The sequence below is a fragment of the Helicoverpa armigera genome, chromosome 18, assembly GCF_030705265.1.
Source record: "Helicoverpa armigera isolate CAAS_96S chromosome 18, ASM3070526v1, whole genome shotgun sequence".
In the NCBI taxonomy this organism is placed as follows: Eukaryota; Metazoa; Arthropoda; class Insecta; order Lepidoptera; family Noctuidae; genus Helicoverpa; species Helicoverpa armigera.
Window position 1 is genome coordinate 10,318,503 of NC_087137.1, and position 15,577 is coordinate 10,334,079.

Consider the following 15,577-nt stretch of genomic DNA (forward strand, 5'->3'; position numbering starts at 1 on the left):
ACATTCGATCACAAAAATACCTTATCATTTCCCCACATTTCATCACCGACCACTATAACAGTGACATGACAAAGTTTTCTTCCAAGAAGTACAACATGAGATAACAAGAAATAGGTTCTATTTCCTGCCGGTGAACGTACACAGTTCTCCAATTTCCGACTACGGTGTTGTAGGCTGATGTATGTACACATATTATTGTGTTATATTCCTATAGGTATTGAGGGAGGTTTCTTTCTTCAAGACTGAATATAAGAATCCTTACTAATATTATAAATCGGAAAGTGAATTTGTTTGTTTGTTTGTCCCGCTTTCACGCCGTAACTACTGAACCGATTGCTTTGAAATTTTGCAGACGTAAAGTTAGAAGTCCGGATTAAATAATAGGGTACTTTTTATCCCGAAAAAATAGATATTCCCGAGGGAAAACAAAAATATTGTTTGCTTGATGGATGGATTGTAGATGGCGCTGTGTGTCGTTTAAAAAAAGGTAATATAACTCTAAGGGTTGCTGGAGTACACTTAGAAAAACATTGTTTTTCGCATGGTCAGCTCTATGTAGCGTGTTCCCGGGTTTCCAGTGCCCAAAATCTGCATGTTTTTGCTCCACAAGGGAAAACGTATAATATAGTGTACCATTCAGTTTTGGTTTAACAACTAATCGTATCCAGCGTTACATCGCGCTTCTTAGATTTTTCCGTGGGAATGAGAAGTTTTCTTATACCTAGTTGTGATTTATACCGCAATATAACCGAATTCCACGCGGGCGAAGCCGCGGGCGGAAAGCTAGTAGGACATAAACCGTCGCGTCGTACCACAAAAAATTTTAAACGTCTGTTAAACACTAGTCTAAAAAAAATCAGGTTATGACGTTTAAATAAGGTCCGTTTTGCAGTCACACTTTTTTATAGACAAGTGTTCAACAGATGTTTAAGTTTTGACCATCTGATTTGCCATGGATTATCGGGTTGCCGGTACCTACGTTGAGGAGTTCAAATAAGCACGTCATTGCATTATAATGAAGAGCGAAGCCGACTGATACCAACCTCAACATAGGAAAAGACAAGTCAAATAATGACTGTTACAAAAAGTGTGGTTTATAGAAAAAAAAACTTTGAAGAAAATATCATAGCAAAATGATGACTTTAACACCTTTCGAGATAATATACATTTTCTTCGTCAATATAACACAACGTACGCATCTCAATAACCCTCAATTCGTACCAATACAGTTTTATTAAATAACGTATGTGCCAAATAACGCGTGCGAGAATAACAGTTACATTTAACACAACGTTTTAGCAAATAACGTGGATGTTGTAAACTCCAGTTAATGGATATTGGGGATAAATGCCTGTGTCTGTATGCTTGGATATATTGCAAGAGTTTTGGGAATTAAATATATGGTTTTAATAATGAATACATGAACTTAATTGTTTGATGTTGCAACTAGCAGTAATTTCGTCCGCATTCTATAACTACTTCGCACCGCTGACTAAAAAGTGCTTAGATATTATTAATAAAAGATAATAAGTGTACAATATTGATGGATGCATTATTAATGCTTAGAAATACCAAATAAACACTGAATGATAACCCAATATAAAGAAAGTCCTGATCTATATTAATCACACAAGACTTTTGTACCAAAATAATCCCGACCATAGACAAAAGGTCTCTTTTCAATGCCTACTCGATATTAGAAATGATCGATCTTGTATCGAATGAAAGAGAAACCGAGAATCGATTTCAAGACGACACGAGTGTATCTTTGCTCTGGGTGTCAGTTACTCAATGGAATTGTAATCAAGACGAGGGTCAGATGTGGAGGAAAAAATAATTATTAAGTCGTTGTTATTTCAGCTATTTTTAGGGTACAGAAGACTTGCTTCTGCCAGCGGTTTTACCTGCATCCCATGGTAACCTCTGCATGAACTAATATAAAAAATAGCCTATAGCCTTCCTCGATAAATGGGCTATCTAACACTGAAAGATCAAATTATCATTTTTTCAAATCGGGCCTGTAGTTCCTGAGATTAGCACGTTCAAGTAAGCAAGGAAACAAACAAACAAACTCTTTAGCTTTATAATGTTAGTATAGATCAGATTTGACCATAAATACACACAGTTTGAATCGTTAGTTTTTTGTATGATAGAGGCAAATTGTACCTGGATTAGCTTATCTTTTTAAAATCCATTATATTCCGATAAATAAATCGAAAATTAAAAATTTGCTGACAGCCCTTTCTTGCCTTACGATTATTAATTTTTATATTTAAACTCTTTTAAAATTATCTTTAAAATCTTAAAGTATTTTACACTGAAAACTTAACATTGGAAAAATATTTCGTTAACCCGTAAACGCTTGATCCAACGTGGTACAATTGAATGCTTGCCAGGCTAACCGCAGTACACAGGTTGTCAAGACACAGCTTAACCCTATCACCGCTGGGCAGTCGCGACATCGCGCGCAGCTGTTGACCGAGCCGCTGCCAAATGTTCCCGCTTGACGGCACTTAAGTGTAATAGCTTGTGTTTACAGTCTTATGGCAGTAAACTATGTAGGGATAGTTGAAATCAATCTGTAACTAAGAACTTCTGTTTTTGAAATCGTTTAAAAAATAATAATGTAATATTGTAATTATGTGAAAAAATAATATGTTAACTCAGACAACTACTACTGGAAATGAGTAATCATCCTCCGAGCCTTTTTTCCCCAACTATGTTTGGGGTCGGCTTCCAGTCTAATCGGATGTAGCTAGGTACAAGTGTTTTACAAGGAATAAATGTAACATGCGCATGAGTAAATCTAAATTAAATATGTAATAAGTATACCTATCTAAAGAATAAAATACTGTAAATAGTAATATGTATGTTATAAGCCCTCGAAGGAACGCCTGAATAAGGCCTTTAAACTGTACGTTAACATTATTACTAACACCTGTAAATACATTAAAGAGCTAATAATATTTTGAGTTTGAGTTTGAAAAAAAATAGACTATATTACCATAAAATGTCACAAATATGATAAGACATAATAAGTCAAGCAAGTTTGTTCTTATCCTCAAGTTGGTAAGTCCTGGTACATTAATTTCCATTAGGAAGTTTCTGTTAACACAATTTTACACTGAACAAATTACTCGTTTAATTGGTGCTGTGTTTGTTATTGTGAATATTATGAGGAAATAAAGGTAGTTATAATAATAATGCCAGAAAAATATATAGGACTTTCGTACTAATAACTGACAAATCAAATTGAAACTGATTGTTGTCATAAAACTTAAACATATCATAAACGCTAAACCAACATATGGTCTGGCCGTTTTTTGGTTCAGTTATTAATTCTGTCAGTCAGTGCAAAAAATTCTATTTTAATTGACAGCTGTCAACTGCTGTCAATTTCAAGGCAAAATTGCATTTTTTTGCGAAAAACATTCGATATAATCGATTCATTTCCATTTTTCAGCAGTGGGACAGTCTATTTATTTTATACTGACTTAAAAATTTGTATCGTTTATTGGAAATCAAATTATTTTCTGAGCTCGCCATCCATAACTGGTAACCATATTAATGTCACCTTTTCCTTAGTGAAAAGAAAGAATATTAAATATTTGTTTTCCTTGTACTTTTTAACATACTTCACAAAAAGGAGGAAGTTCTCAATTCACCGAATTTTCGTAGTATATGCTGTATTTTTCAAACTTTTTCCCCATAGCATATTATTATTACGAACACAAGAGTTCAAAATCATCAAAGTCTACCAGTTGTCATCCGGAGCCGCTGATTGGTCCTCGTGATATGCAGGAAACAATCGGTTATCCCTCACGTTTGGCCGCTAAATTGGCATCTTTATCAGTGATCCTTTATTTATGGCCGCGAGTGTACTTTGTACCAGGAGAACGTAGTGTGTGAAGAGGTTTGTTGAACTGAGTCTTATTCGAGAAGTTAAGAGGTTCTTTCTATAGGTTATAGTTTCAGTAAGTAGTTTCAAAAAAGAGTAACTGAATTGGAGATAATTTTTGATAAAAGTAGATTAAAATCTGAAGATATTGTAGTTTTTTTATCTGGGGTAGTACTGTATGACAAAATCGCGGAATTACATGCGATAAAAAACAATAAATTAACTTTATTCTGCCAGCGGTTTCACCCGCATCCCGTGGGAACCTCTGCACGAACCTGGATTACAAGTCTAGTAGGCTATAGCCTGCCTCGATAAATGGGCTATCTAACCCTAAAAGAATTCTTCAAATCGGACCAGTAGTTCCTGAAATTAGCGCGTTCAAACAAACAAACTCTTCAGCTTTATATTAGTACTTATAGATTTATAAGTATTTCCCTTTACCCCCTTTCCAGTTACCTCTCAACCCCTGTAAATACCAAAATATGAAAATTCAGCTTAGGTGTACATAAAAGGAACCTATCAACCACTGAACCCTGAAACTGGAACTAACGTAGATATAATTAACTTGAGTATGAAAACTAACGATTATCTCAATCGACTATTATCTTCGAAGTACCACTGAGTATCACTGAGGCTTGAAATAGCCTAACGTTTTCATATATTAAAGGCTTATAATAACCCATTCTGAAATGAAGCGAGCGTTAAATTTAGTTTTCAGCTTTAGACTGAATCTTAGGTGATCGCTATGTGGGCTAGAATTAGTAGGTACAGATATTAGTTCTTAGTTTAAATGGCGTAGATTAGCTTTAAAATAGGTGTTCGAAATGATACTATGAATGGAAGTAGTGATCTAAAGGATAATATACAAATCGGCATGTTAATGCGTACATGTGGCGCCAATTAAAAGCTTTTTAACCCCCGTTTTTAGTTAAACTGGAAGCCGCAGAAGAGATATTATATTATGATATTTTTTGCCTTAAGGAAACTATAACTAGTTAAGTAGTAGACATTTAGATACTTTCTTTTAAGACACACATTCTTTTAGTTATTAATCTTAGTTTTTTAGTGAGTTATATACTCACTCCCTATATAAACTTCATCAATACAGAAATGTACAGAAGATTGATTACCAGGGTTCCCCTGTCTAGCTACTTAATAGCTTCTACGTATTTCATAAGCAAACATGGACAATCGGCCACAGACTTCGCAAATCGACCATAAAACGATGCACAGATAATAAAACTAGTGTTGCCAGGTTATGACGACAGAGTTCTCCCCAATTTCCGGGTGGCTATCGTAAAACGGGGGAGGGTGGGAGAAAATAATTTTATTGTGTAGCCACACTGGTATCGGTGTTTATAGCCTTATGGCGGCTACTTTTATTGGTTGTTACACGATGTACCCAGTGGGATAGAGGGTTTAATGCTTTTTTGTGCTTATTCGGGGGCCAGTGGTAGGTAATTGTACTGCTGGGCTTTTGGTGGAACTTCTTTTGTGCTGTTTTAGTTCAAAGTCGCATGCATATTATCTCTTATACCGTCAGTTGCACAAAACTCCATTAAAGCTTCTTTAAATCTATTGCTGACTCTTTCTTTGTCAAAATTTAATGAGGCTTTAACTTTAATGGAGCTTTGTGCAACTGACGGATAGACTATTCCAATACACAAAATTAAAAAACAGAAGAAGTTTGTAAAAAAACAACTTAAAAATGCCCTGAAATCTACAACACATGTAGAGATAATATTGAATAGCCTTGATTACTGTACACAAAAAGAGCTGTAAAATTCGTGAAAATAACCAATTAGGTTTTTCAGCATTTTTTAACAATGCTGTGGCATTGGCAGCCAGCAACCTTGACCTGTTTGCAGGCTTTTAAAAAGTCGCTCCATTCCTACGCGTTTGAAACTAGACCTACTGCGCCGTGTAATTTTAATTAGGGCAACAACAAAACTTTATTCGGTATGCGACAACGAAGCTAGGCTTTACTCGGTTATAAGGAAAAACGGGAAACCTTCCCCATAAATGACTCTAGCTAATTTTAAATATAAAAAAAAATCATTGTCATAAACTCTATCTATTTTTGAGAACTATTTTTTTGAGTTTTTTTACAGACAGACAGATAGATTTACGAATTTCAAAAATATATACAACTAGCTTTCACCTATCTTTCAGCTCTGCCCACCTGATCAAAAAAATCCGATAGGCTTTCTCAAGTAATACAAGTAAATGGGCTATCTGACACTGAAATATTTTTTTCAAATTAGTCCACTAGTACCTGTGTTTACCTCCTTCATACAAACAAGTCTTATAATATACTTCTAATGTTAAAAAAATATCTCCACTCAGTATCATTAAGTTAAGCAAGTCCTCATTCCACTTAAGTGTGTCGTGAAGTTGGCACAACAGGTGCACACTTTACGTAGAGATAAAACTTAGGCGCACGTGAGTTTAATGTCCAACTGACTGACACTTTATATTTAACTTAATGAAAATATTACTGTGAGTTTTCAATTGTTTTTTTTTTGTATTTTATTCCGAAATTCATTGTCAAACTCTTTGGAAAATCGTTACTGAAAAATTTACCTACGCAAAAGAAATGTATTTGTTTTGTTAGTCAAATAAGTAAAAAGGTACCTCGTGTTCTGCTACATCGATTGTGAAACTAATGTTTTTTTGACCTTACTTAAGTATGTATCTGTTTTCATACAAAATTATATCGAATGTTTTCAGCGTTTTAATCTGAGAAGGTCTGAAAACCTGATGAGTTTTTTTCAGATATAAATGGTTCCTATACTTACTTATTGTGGTGTGGGTGATTGATGTATTCAGATGTAGTTAAAATTGTAGATAACAATATAATAATGACCTAGCAATATTATTGTTTACCCAAACGTCTATTTAATCACAAAAACGTGACTGAAAAATTGGTCACATTTTCCGAAAATGGACAAACGATCTACATTATCAATAAATACCAGAAAAAAATATTTATCTATGCATAGAGCTGAAATTGAGCATGTCATTAGTACCATAGCCACTAGATGACCGACATCCGGTTTGTCGGCCATTGTTCCAGTGATGACCACTTCCGGTCGCTTCGTATGACCACTTAATGTCAAGGTTAGCGATTAATCGATACTAACGATTGTTTTCTCGTATCCGAATCGGTTGGTTGTAATCGATAAAAAATTTGATGGTTCAAGTGATTATAGTATGTTTTTTGTTGAGTTTTTGAAGGTTTTTAATTCCCTATTAGTGCGGTTCCGTTAATTTTTTTTTATGGTTATTTTAATATCAGCTATTTTATTTTTTATTGCAGGTCATTTCCTAGTTTAAAAACGAATCCGTATTTATGGAATGAATTTAACCTACGTGTAAATAGACGGAATTATCATCATCCTCCTCCTGCCTCTATCCAATTTTAAATGGGGCCGGTGCAGCATATTTTCTTTTTCTATACTTCTCTTTCTGAAATCACAAGATACATTCGTTTCATCTCATCTTTCACACAACGGATGGTTTATGTTTTGGCTTGGTCATTTGGTCACCTCTTTCTCTTATGACCCACATCGTTTTAAAAAATATGTTTAGTTAAAACAAACCAATGTTATTGCACCCACCATCTTAGTTTACATTCGACAGCACAGGTGGAGCGATCATATCGGGAAATAAAATCTTTGTTATGTAAACAATGATAAGATCTGCTGTGAGAATGATCCCAAATCATGTGAGATGTTTTGGCTTTTGGACACTCTATGTTATGTTGTTGAAGTGTGTTGTACCTTTATATCTCATGACCTATTTTCTCGTATTTTAAACAAAATGTGTTAGCTCACTTATAATGACGCCCAGACTAATTGGCTGCAAGGGTTGTTCAGCCAACTGTGCAGGACATATTATAGTGCACGAGCATTTGCGCGGACCAGGTGTACTCACTATTCCTTCACTCTCATAACCCGATGGGACGGCAATCCGACACGACCGGAGAGAGATCAGGCGCAGGACCGACATTTACGTGCTCTTCGATGCATGGGTGTATAAATTTATGGAGGTTTCTTTATCAAGATTATGTTTATGTACTCTATTTTCTTACAAAATATTCCTATTCTAAATAATGGTACATCAACTTATCGACCGGCGTAGTTAGGAGAAGTGGCGGCTGAATTATTTAGCACTTCTAAGTTAAATTTACTGTAACACGAACGACATTAAGTGCCTACTTACTAAGACACGAAGTAACAATAACTTTGAAATATCTACGAAATAAATAAAGGTTATCGAAGGCAATATTGTGACGCTGTACAGGCGAGAATACTATTTCTGGTAACTACAGAAAATTTCTACAATTAAGCATGAACTTTGTCAATTAAGTTTTTTTTTTAATATTTATTATTGTTACAAGACCATTCCCCGATGATTGTCCAAACAAACATAAAAACTATTAACATTTGTCACTATAAATGATAAACTTATCACAACAAATACTCAAAACCTATCAATATTTTAAATGAATAAATCGTTATAAAACTAATTCATTTTATACATACATATAACTTAAGGAGGATTTCAGACTCGTACCTACACACGTACAATGACTTGCATAGCCCACGACCTTCGCTCCATCTGCCGGAACAGATCAACAAGCTGTTCCTGGCATCTCTGCCAACGTTCATGGCTCAGCGTGAATACCAATGCACCGTTGTGCAATGTGCAATACGCAGTGTGCACCGTGCTGAACGCTCGTGTTCGGGAAGTCAGTTCTGTCGGAAGACAGAATACCTATTTGAGATACAAAAACGTGATGCGGTATACGGATGTTTGTTTTGTGTAAATTAAAAGTATGTGTAGTAGGTGTATGTTATGGTTATTTTTGGGTTTAAATATGGTTGTACCCAACTTTAATTGCACACTACCCGATTGCCCGCAGTTTCACTCGCATCCTGTGGGAACTACTATCCGTACTAGGACAAAGTGTAATGTTTACCGGGGCAAAATATAGCCTATGTTACTCGGGAAGAGTATAGCTTTCCAACAGAGAAGTATTTTTTCAAATTGCTTCTGTAGTTTCGGATCTCTTAGGGTACAAACAAATAAAGAAATGTAGCCCTTTTTAACACTTTTGCAACTATTTCCAGCCATATTTAAATGACAATATCTATAATAATTAACCAGTAAACCAAACCAGACATAAATCACAAACTTGTCATAGCAATCACCGCGTTTAGTGTAACATCGAATTTGTTTTAACCGTTTATATCCGGGGGCCGTTTCGAGCCGTCGCGCCGTCAAACCTTCGTCACCCAGTAATCTGAGAACCGGGTATTAATCTACCTGAAGACTTGGATTACAGACAATGGGTAATTGCTGAACAAAATCACGTTACCATTGCTTGAGAATTAAAGGATACGTAAATGGCTGGTTTTTGGGTATTTTTAGAAGTAATTTAGCGTAAAAATAAGATTATAGTATGAAGGTTCAATCAAAGGAAAATATCTATAGAAACATTCAAAAAATCTATGTAAAAGTTATATTACTGTTTCGTCAATCAAAAAAAATGTTTCACAGCTTGTATGCCGCTAATTATAGAACAACAGAAAATCAATTGTGTTTTACTTATATCAGCGGTCCGACATGCAAAGGGTTAAAAGTTGCCAGTTCATTTTCTTCTCCATACATTCTTCACTTTCAAAGAAATAAAGAATCCCTAAAACAAAGGAACTACGTAATTAAATTCCCCTAAAATAGCAACCCCTGATTCACATTTCACCCTAAAGTTTCGACCCTCGTTAATTCCAGTTTAAAACTATTTTTACTCTCGGTTAAAAAGTAATAATCTAAGTTTAGGAGCGTCTAATTTAATCGTTGGCACCTGTACTTAATGACAGCTATCTAGAATGATCGTTAAGACCATTTGGCGGGAAAGTGGTTTGAATGTCGAACGTTGGTATGTTTAAGTAGTGACAGGACTGGCTGAATGAGTATTGTCTTTGCTTTTTCAGAAAAATAGTTTTTAATTTGATCATCACAATTAATTCGTAGGTCTTGCTACTATTATTTTCGATTATAAAACCGTTTTCTCACGGTTTCAGCTTCTTTTTATACATTTTCACACAACATACGCTCCCAAGTTGACAGTAAGTTTCAATAATCCTTTACTTTGCGGAGTGACGACAAATCGCAGATACATAAAACATACTTAGGTAAGTGTATGTAGATGTCAATAACTTGAAATATATGTTATTGAAGGCTTTCACGCGCCATCAATTTTCACGATACCGTAGAGGTTACATATAAGATCAGAGTGCTAGCTGTGATACACAACCCAATAAGAGCCCTGCCTGGAAATCGAACCTAAGCCGACCTCATACTGTCTGCCGGGGCTGCGGGATTGTTCGAAAGAGTTACCGCGGCCCTAGAACAAAAAACGCCTACGACGGAACACTACGGTTTTTAGTCAGTAAGAGTCTGACACTCCCTCACCGCTGCTAACCCACAGCAGGAGGGGTCATTTGATGATTTTTACGTCGTTAAAAAAAAGTCCTCATACTGTGCACATAGGTGTGTTATCAAAACAAACTCCTTCAAAATACTTAAAGCGGAAAACAACACATCGTTACAAACCCACTCAGCTGTAGTCAAGTGAAAAAAATAGAGGTACTTAGTAAGTACCTCTATTTTTTAAGTACTACTTACGTTGAAATGAGTTACTTTGATACGCAGACAGTTTGCATCAGGTTTCTTTTTAGTGTACCTACTTTTAAAACTTAACTAGGATAGCATTTATCGCATTAGACTGTTTTCCGACAGATTATTTACTTTAGGTAGGAACTTATTTTTCAAGGTTAAGTTTTGAGAATAAAAACGTGTTATAAAACTCGGGCACGCCGCTCGGGTGAATTACCTACCAATAATACGTCAATATTAAAGTTTGTAACGTCCTGACGGATTTATGAAACACATACCTACGATAACAATGGCTAACAGGCCGTTGTAAATTAAATACTTAAAAGGTATTGTTTCTAGTGCCAACTTTTCTCAGATTCTAGTAGTTAATATACCTAACTAAAGATAATAAAGTTTTATAGATATTAATAATCTGCCGAATTCCTCGAGAAAACATGTTCAAACTATCAGTCTCTCAGTCAGTGCTAAAAGGTGGACTGAGAAATTACCTCCATTACCTCTCCCCCCCATCCCTGAGTACTCCCCCCCCAGTTTTTTTTTGCTGCGGCTTCCCTATTTCATTAAACCACCCTTCGCCACTGCCACTCACGTTAACAAAACAATAATTGGCGACGATTTTTCTGTCATAAACACAGTATCGACGTTAACTGGCGTACAAAGCAATTATGGCATTGCCAATCGGTTGGCACGTTGCCAGCGGTAGTCAATGCCAGGCCAATGCCAAGCCAGCGGAGATGCCGCGGCTGTGTTCTGCCATTCTTGAGGGCTTGGCTTAAAGTGGAAGAGGTAGCGGGTTGGTTGAGCGTTTTGGGGAGAAGTTGGTTTTAGGCTCAGATACTGGTGTTGATAGTTGTAGCTTAAATAGACGAAAATTTATTTTTTCTTTAGTATTTACTTAGGTAAAATTCCACGGGCTCCCAGAGTTAAAGAGACCAAATTCTGCGGGGCCTCTTAGGGTCGATGCCTGTTCTGGCTGAGGGATTGTATGGGGAAGCTACCAAGGCCCTGATACACAAAGGGCTGCAGAAAGAACTAAAATGTGTTTTATACACCCACAGACTACTACTACAAAAAACTCCTTTATTTTAGTTTACAAAATGAGTAATTTTTAAGGTTTATGATGAGTGCAAACATTGACACTATTTATCTTAAGTTATACAAAATCGCTTACAACTTACACCAAAAACCGAGTTTAGCAATATTTTATAGTGAGGTTCTTTGTTATAAGCTTCGCAGCGGGTACCGCGTAATAAGTTGTTAGAAAATTACTCATAGCCATGCAAGGGCTGGAGGTCGCTAATGCCTTATACAGGTGGTTCGTGTACCTTCAGTTTGGATGCAAGCCTTTTGGAGTTAGGATCATCGTGGTTGAGGAATGTACCCATTGTTGTCGGAATGTATGTAAGTTTGGCACTCTGAAGTTATTTAGCTAGTTGATGCTTCGTGTAAGTGCAATAGTGTTATGTTCTTTCAACTTCAGATTAGCCTAGTTATTTAACGAGATATTTAGATACGTTAGGTAGACTGCTGACCATTAGCTTCCCACATTGATTTCTGAATCCGAGTATTAAGGCTGGAAACGGTATCCTGATTCTACCTGTTATCTTTGTCAGATCGTCTGACCACCTCGGTCTCATCCTACGCTGTGATTACCAGACTGCGGTCTCTACTCGATAACCTTGTGGCTGTATCGGCCATCGTCTCATCGCGCTATGTAGTGGGCTCATACTCATACTTCGACGTAGGTGCTTATACGATAACTAAGCTACATCGGGGCCCCTAATTCTTCTACGGATCTGAAGATATCCACAGCTAAGTCACAGCTAACTTGCGATTTTTCTATAATTTTTACACTTGCTAACCTTTCAAGACACAGCAACCCTGTTTAGTATTCCATTAACCATTACAACAGTGTTTGTGTCAGTAATTCGGGTACACGTCTTGTCACTACAGGCGTTTCAATCTTAATTAATACATCCACTAATTGATAAACGTGCTCTTGTATTTTCTATTTACGTATACAATAATGTTACAATCATGTTCTACAATATAATATTAATATTATTTGCTAGACGTGTGAATTTGATTAGTTATTACGACATATATTGTTTACACGTGCCATATAAAGCTTTCTGTATGTATATTAGTTTATTGTGTATGTATTATGGATAATTAATTAACTGGTACTATTGTGCAAGTGAAACTAATTAGTAATTTTATTGTTTTGGTGGTGTAAATTAAGAAAGTTCTTTTTGTTTCGGAGACAAGTAAGTGTATTTAGTATTGTCTAACTCCATTTAACTGTCTAATACAATGCATAATTAACAATAAATTATTTTGATATATTGTTTTTCAATTACGTTCTTGCGAATATAATAGAAATTCAATCATGTGACAGTGGAATGAGGAAAATAGCCAAAGAATAATTTGAATAGATAGCTGTCTGAACAATGCGCACTAATAGCCATTTTCTTTATTTTGTCACTTAAATAAAAAATATTGCTTGGTTGATTATTTCAGTGAAATAAATATCTAAATATGATGAACATGAATGTGGATGGATATAGGTAGCAGAAGGGGATCGAAGAAACGATGGATGGATTGTGTAAAGTCGACATGGCTAGAGGGAATGTTAATTGTGAGATGACGGCAGATAGAAGAGCATGGAAGAAAAAGACGTGCTGCGCCGACACCATATAAAATTGGGATAAGGCAGGAGCATTAATGATGATAATGAAACTTCAAAATGTATGCAGCTATATAAATGCCAAATTAAAAGAGATCTGTATCTCTATAAAAAACAACAATCATCTGAAATCCTAGATTTATATCCCCAAATAAAAAAGTCAGGTTTCACTGTCAGTACATAAAACTGTCAAAGTATATTTTATGACGCCAATAAAGTATTACGTGTTGTTCCTAGCAATTTGGGGGTGAAACGGCACCCTAACGAGCTTATATACATTATTTATTGTATTTATTTTTTATGTGTTTTCGTTTTATTTGTATCTACTGAAGATAAAAGTGGACTTGCTCAAGTTATTTGTAGATAACTGTTTCTTTTATTTTCTTGTTGTTATTTATGGGAGTTATTGAATGTTATCGTGTTAAGGAAGATAAGAAACCTATCATGTATGTTGGATTTGATTTCAATGACTGGCAAGGATCAATCAAGGCTTCGCTTAGTGTAAAATACTGATGCTCAACTGCATGCGGTAAGACTGGAAGCCGGCTACAATATAGTTTGAGAAAGAGCTAGGCAGATAAGATATGAAACTGACATTAACTTTGTTCATTTGCCTACATGGTTAATCAGTATTTTTTATAGAAATAAACAATGATTGAATGTATCAATGATAGAACGTCATCATCCTCCGAGCCTTTTTCCAAACTATGTTGGGGTCGGCTTCCAGTCTAACCGGATGTAGCTGAGTACCAGTGCATTACAAGGAGCGACTGTCCTATCTGACCCCCTCAACAAAGTTACCCGGGCAACCCAATACGCCTTGATTAGACTGGTGTCAGACTTACTGGCTTCAGTCTACCCTTACTAATGATAGACATAATTATAACAGCAGAATATGGACCCAATGGGATAACACGAGTTACATTTGTAAACAATCCCAGTAATTCCCCTTTGTATTCTATCCCATGAAGAAATTGTATGATTACAAAACGATTGTCACTTGTTTTTACGTAATAGGCGGTTATATTATGATGCTTTTGTGCTCAAGTGGCGCAATATAAAAACAGCATTTACTAAAACAAAGGCTAGGAAATGATCGACACGTGTGCATGGTGTAAGAGTGTGTGCACATTGGGCCCACATGTAGCTAGTACTAAACGATGAAGGCATGCCGCATATATATCTGGGGAGATCATTGACTGTTCTTTTTCATAAGACTTTCATAAATACCTACTTGAAAAGGCGATAAAATAAATGATGTCAAAAAGTTGCAAAAACCTAACAGTTACACAATACCTAGTCAAGTGTATTTAACGTAGATTTGTCAAAGGTAGGATTAAGGTAAAAAATATCCCACCCAAAACAAAAATGTGAAAGACTGCCAAGTTCGATAATATGGGAATGCTTCGCCTATAAAAGAAGTGAGATCTGAATAAGTACCAAGTTCCATACACATACCTCAGTTAAAAATAGTTACTTTTTAATGATGTTACTTGGCAAGTTTTCATACACCTTGTTATAAAGCTACTAAACGCAATGAATCAAGTATTTAATTTTCTATTAAAACTTGCCAAGTAATCATCATTAAAAAGTAACTATTTTTAACTGAGGTATGTGTATGGAACTTGGTACTTATTCAGATCTCACTTCTTTTATAGGCGAAGCATTCCCATATTATCGAACTTGGCAGTCTTTCACATTTTTGTTTTGATTGGGATTTCATTTATTTTTGTAAGGTTGTTTATTTTATTTTTTCTTATGATGAAGTTAGTTAAAGAAATGTCTCATTTATACTATCTTTTAGATTTTTTTAATATGCACTATGTTTCTTACAAAGAAATGAACTAGATTAACTATGACTAGATTTACCAACTAACTGACATGACATGTTATCATATATTATGTTCGTGGATCAAAGTTACACATTCGTTATTTTCGAAAGTGATTCACACTTGGCCGTTTTCAGATTTTTACTTTACTTTGACTAAATACAAACCTTTGTACCATTCGAAGATATATTATATAAATATAGATAAATTTAGTTCGTTTTAGTTCCTTAGGGGTATAAATTTACACCGGGTATAAAACACCTTCATTATTTTGAAACCGACTCACACTTGGCCATTTTCAGATTTTTCCCTTTACCTTGACATAAAGACCTACCTCCATGCCAAATTTCAAGTCAATACGACCATTGGAAGTGGTCTAGGTTTTTGATGAGTGAGTCAGTGAATCAGTGAATCAGTGAATCAGTGAATAAGTGAATAAGTGAATCAGTGTATAGTAAAAATAGCGATTTTCTGACGTCA

The 15,577-nt window shown here is 35.5% G+C and overlaps 1 protein-coding gene across 2 annotated transcripts in view; it reads left to right on the forward strand.

Annotated features, from left to right (window-relative positions):
• Positions 1–15,577, forward strand: part of LOC110379869 (Ig-like and fibronectin type-III domain-containing protein 2) — a 159,817-nt gene that overhangs the window by 45,997 nt on the left and 98,243 nt on the right. The gene's annotated exons all lie outside the window — the stretch shown is intronic.